Genomic DNA, 6000 nt, shown 5'->3' with positions numbered 1-6000 from the left:
TATGTTTTTTACCTTATAGGTGTTGTCTAATGTTGTAAAGCGCTTAGAGCTTCTAAAGATTAGGTGCTATACGAAGTCCTCATTATTATTATTAGTAGTAGTACTTTGTTAGAAGGAAAACCATAATGGATTATTACTTCGCCTGAAGGAAAAACTGTACAAGAATTAAAGTACACAACAGATTAGTACTTCGCTAGACGGAAAAACTGGCAAACACATATCAAATTAACTCAAAATGAAAAACAATGATCTGAAATGAAAATGGACAATGATTAAGAATACGGACTTACGAATAGGAAATTAAATCAACAATAATGAAGAAAAAAAAAAAACATATCGATAGTACCTTTTAGAGGTATACCACGTAACGACGACTCTATAACGGAGCCACACATAAACCAGTAAAAACAAAACACCAGAGGGGTACACACAAAAAACAACGTTTAAAGCAGTGCTGTCCAACCTTTTTGACACCATGGGCCACTGAAAAATATTTTTCTGAAGCCGAGAGCCGCAGCAGAAAATTTGAAAAGCAACGACTATATAGCTGCTCGAGCTCTGGCGGGCCATTTAAAATCAGCCCGCGGGCCGCGGGTTGGACAGCACTGGTTTAAAGCATCAAACCAGAATTATATTTAAACTAAGAACGGAGACATTTACAATGTCTAACCACAGATTTCACAGCCTATGCTAGCGAGAACCGCGGAAGCAGGCCATTAATCACCCCAGTGCTGACAGATAAAGACCACGTGCGGGAATACAGAAAATCTCTACTACCGTATAGACTAAGAAGCAAGACCTCAACTCTCTATGGATTGTGATATTAGCAACAGGATATTTGATATCTAGAATATTGGTACATATGGAATAACGGAACAAGAGTATAGAACCATTTCATTATTGGAATACCTTAGACATTGAACTTACTTGACCTTATTACTGTGAAAAAAACTGATTCGCATGTTGTCCAGACAAAATAACTTGGCACAATATCTAGTACTAATAACTACATTGAACACTAACAACATGCTTTTACTGATCAAATTTCCCTCCCAACATGATGTTACTCTAAATATGGAAATTTAAACTAGCATTGCCATTGCATTACACGATAGTATCATCGGGACAATTCCTTGGGTGGAAAGTTCTTCCAAGACCTCTGGAGAGGGTATCCCTTGGAGGGAATCACATCCCCCAAAAGGGAACCACCACCCTGATAGATTATGGGAGAGCGTGGGGAGCTCTGTACCTCCCCAGTACATAATTACAAGGTCCACTGTGCCTGAACTCGGAGCACCCCCGAGAAAAAATCTTGTCTGTGTCTAACCAGAGGCAATGAGGGACGAGTACAAACCGTGACAACAGATGAACTATATCATTGAATAATACTTGTTTATTCACTAAATGACCACACTCGATTACATCCAAAACAATATTGAGAATAGCGCTAAGGTGTACTAAAAGTTAATCAACACTGATTGGAAAATAGTATACTAAGGTATACAGGACAACTAAATAAACCTACAAGTAACACTCATACACACAATAACAAAAACACTCACACTCTGATAGCTTACTAAAAAAACACTTTTTTGGTAACATTAATTCTTTCCAAATTAAGCACTAGGATTAAATAAGGTAACTAAACCAAATAGATTTGATCTAACTAGTGCTGTCCAACACAAACACGAGGAATAATAAAAACACTACCCCCACAAAGCACAACATCTGGAAGAAACTGACTTTGGCAAAATCACTTCGCGATATCATGAAAATAATAAATACAAGGGAGGGAAACCTGCCCTGAGACTCAATGGCCTCATGGGGTGGGAGTACCAACCTAAGTTCTAGGCCATGGCGGCCGTGACACAGGCCCATTGCCAGCCCAGCAGGCATAGGGAAGGGACAAGGCGGCCCGGCCTACGTTACAATTAAGCAATTATCAATTTGATGAACAAAACCGAGAGCAACCCTTATAAAATTTAAGAAACTAAGCCTAAAAACAAAAACACAAACAATATCATGGGGTGGACAGGGAAACCTACATCTACACATCATTTTTTGGATAAATAAGGGTGTCACATCTGTGTCCTTACCAGCTGTATGTGCTGGGACGGGAACCAGAAGTGTCAACAACCCCCCCCCAAAAAAAGCTCGAGATTAACAAGTGATAAATAAGGATAAAGTGAAAACTCCATAGATCTAAAGTGCATGAAATTATTTTGCTATTCTATGCAACTTCACTATTTCTGCAATGAAGATATAGAATATATTGCTATATACAAGCCTAATATACGCACATTTTTTGCACATGTACACAGCTTACAATAGCAAAGAGTTGTCTTGATGGAAAACAATAAATTTAAAAGTTGGTTACAAATATATAAAGTTATATTTTGTATAAAGGGTTGAAACGATTCTTCGATATATCGATGCATCGATACTTTAGCGGAAGCGATACACATATCGATGCAAGAGATGGGGAATCGATACAAAACGTAATTTACCGTATGCATGTTATTATAGTCTTCAGCAGTCATGAATAATTATTATTAGTTGCCTTGTTATTCTGTAAAATTATAATCCATCTGAGTCAGCATTTGCAGTCACAGGCACTCACGTTTATTATTAAAACGAATTAATTATTTGAGAATACCCACTCTCCGTCTACAAGTTAACACAAAGTGACATGGTTTGTAATCTCCCCCCCCCCCCGCCCCCATTTCATGCTAATCATCTTAACTCAGAAGTATGTTCAGCATATACTATACATTCCAAATGTGTTCCATATGTTTAATGAAGTACTTTACTCATCATTCAATAACCACTTTCGCCCGAAGTTTATACTTTGAATTGTCTCTTGTTTCCTTTGGTCGATTTGAAAACTACACTACCGGTGCGTTGAAATATGTTACACTGAATTCTCGCTTGTTGTTATTGTTTGTTCCCCTCCAGGTTAAACGATAACTACCAATCAGAAATCAATGTAGCTTATTCTCTGCGTGACAAACAGGAGGTATTGGCAGAGCAACATGGAGACTTCGTGGAAAAGTCATTAGATATGTCAAGTACTTGAGATTCTGTCAGGGTGTGCCTCTGCGCGAATCGTGCAAAATTTGCACGAATTTGAGCGCTAAGAGAATAGTGAAACTCGAAAACTCCCGAAAATTCGTTGAAAGTCCCTTAAGATAAAATCCTGTCATCATCTCTTCTTAAATTGTGCCTGCGAAACAAATTTGGAATTTCTCTTTTTTAAGCAATGCTATTTAACCAGTGAATAACGGTGCTGATGGAATGAATGAAATTAGCATAGAATGAGCGATGGGGCAGATTTCAAACTGCTCAAGTTTATCACCTTGTGTTAGTTGAAAGAAAATTGTAGAATAGGACTGGATGTAGTCAATAGTTTTCCTTCGTCACTAACAAATACAAGTACCTCTGACTGCAGCAGTGTTTTGCATCTGCAGGAAATAAAATGTGGTAGATTTTGTTGGTATTCGATTTTATTCCCAATTCCCGGATTTGTTCATGATGAGATTTTCTTTGCACGAGGAAATTGCATTATTTCTTCGGTGTTGAAGATAACATCGTAATGTCTTCTAAGGATAACTGAGACACGAAATTGGTAATAATATGTTTTTTAAATCATTCATGTTGTTCAAAACAATGGGAGTTAATTGGAAGTAGTGTATGGGGATACCATAGCATCAAGGGGACTTTACTGTTAAACTGGGTGGGGGTTGTACCCTGGCGTCAAGGGGAAATAAACATGGGGAAATTTAACATGGAATGAATGGGGAATGGAACACATCGACAAGGATTGGGATACCCTGGCGTCAAGGGGAATTTAACATGCGAATATATCGTGGATCATAAACACTGATACAACATGAAAGAAAAATATCTGAGGCAAGAAAGCCAGTTCTTCTCGAGGCCAATGAATGATCCTTACATTCACTTCACTTATTATATAATATTCACACACGCCGAGACGCAAAATCATAACCATAATCTACCATTCACATACGCGAAGAAGCAATTTAAGGTGACTTCTCTTTTTAGCATCCTAATTACATGCCCTCGGAAAAGCCGATTATTCATATCCCTAGCAGATTTTTAATCCCAGCAATGCGTGTAATGTTGCCTTACCTTTCGAACTCTTCCAGAACTAACGATATATAATCAAGAGGTTAGTTAAAACTGATGACAGTGAAATTTCAATTCACATTTTATATGGGTATTTTTTCTTTCAAAAAATGTGTTATGCGATCCCACTTATATCGCGATTTTTATCATTGGACCCCGAGCATCGTGTTATAATGGCTTTTACCCGTATATATAATATTATATTATGTACAAATATTTCGGTCTCGTCACGATTTAGAAAATAATTACTAGACCGTAACCGGAGAACCATTAGGACACATAATTTATTCCATAAACTTTTTTCTTTGAGTACGTAAATAAACAAAGTAGATTAAAAACGTAGTACAAATTAACATATATAAAATGGTCATTCTAAACTTAAACATGATATAGAATGATTAAAACCATATAACATACACATATAACACATACAATACATTAGATTAATCCTTTGTCAAGATCACTAAAATTTAGTGACAATGATATAGAATCCAACCGCGGACGGGAGTATACGTTATAAAGAAATATATCGGGAAGAAAAACAAAGGAACCAGCTCCAGGGACATTGTGAGTACGACCCACCATGGAATAATGCAAATAACAAAGTGCAACCCCTGAACAAGACTAATAAATACTTTGATTCTTCCAAATTCATTTTGATTTGTTACAGAAACACAAACATCTATATTATGGGGATACAGAAACTCATTAAAGCCTTTAAAATTTTCAGAAGGCTGAGGATGGGCACTTTAAATGCCAATAGCTAAACGCAGCTAATGGACGGAGAAGTGCCTACAATTAAAACAGTACACAGCTCATCGTTCGTAAATAACTTGGATAAACGGTCTATCTATTGTGGAACGTGATCATAGATCGGTATGACTAAAATACGCAATGAAAAAATGGAACGCAATGGAAATAAAATAAGTAGTGGAAATATTTTGTTTTAAGATTTTTCCTTGAAAAAATCAAAAGAAGTGTTTAATCATCAGATACATACATATCTGTTTCAATTGAACAACAGAAAATAGAATTATTTTTCAAAACTGACGATAATAATTGTATGAAACATGACCCTTTGAGAAAGTATGCAATCTTCGTATGCAATTGGAAACTATCACATTAAAACAAGGTTCGTTGCCGAATTATGTGAGAGTTTAAAGCTTTAACACAATGGAAACAAAGTACACAGTGGAAATTATTTAATTTATTTGTAAATGATTTGTTTAATTAAGGAAGGTTAAAAGAAGGATTTCATCATATGCATATTTTAAGCGTTTGGCATAATATAAAATGCTACTTTCAACATTCAGTTTAATTGTAATTCTTTATTTTTTGCCATATGTTTGTATTGTTATTCTTGTTGATTTGCCATGGAATTATGTGTTCACTATATTATTATTCCCAAACTATCTTCTGTATTTTAAAAAGTTTTAAATTGGAAGTATCTGCACAGGTTATACATGTACCCTTCTATATATGATTATATCCATTGTGCCTAACAATTATCAGGTAATTAGTTTATCACGCATTTGTTTAGGGCGTTTAATTGGAAAGTTTGTACATGGCGAGAAATATAATTTCATACACTTCTTTCTGTTTTGCAAATAGTGACTGTCGACCAGCGGTAATACCTACAGGAAATGGTTTGATGCAACCTCATTACACTAAAGAGCTCGGAAAGAAAGGGCAGATAATGAGGTTTCCGAAAGGGGCTATATGGTTGTTACTTTTATCTAATCACCATGTTATGATGTGCATTATTTTCAGCGCATTACTTATTAATAAAAATCACAGAGAATAACTTGCATCTTAGCTGAGGAGGTATTGGCTAGTTAAACGTTTATTTGTTTT

This window comes from Sinohyriopsis cumingii, chromosome 1, assembly GCF_028554795.1.
Source record: "Sinohyriopsis cumingii isolate HCF-2022 chromosome 1, ASM2855479v2, whole genome shotgun sequence".
Taxonomy (NCBI): domain Eukaryota; kingdom Metazoa; phylum Mollusca; class Bivalvia; order Unionida; family Unionidae; genus Sinohyriopsis; species Sinohyriopsis cumingii.
This window is presented reverse-complemented; position numbering follows the sequence as displayed.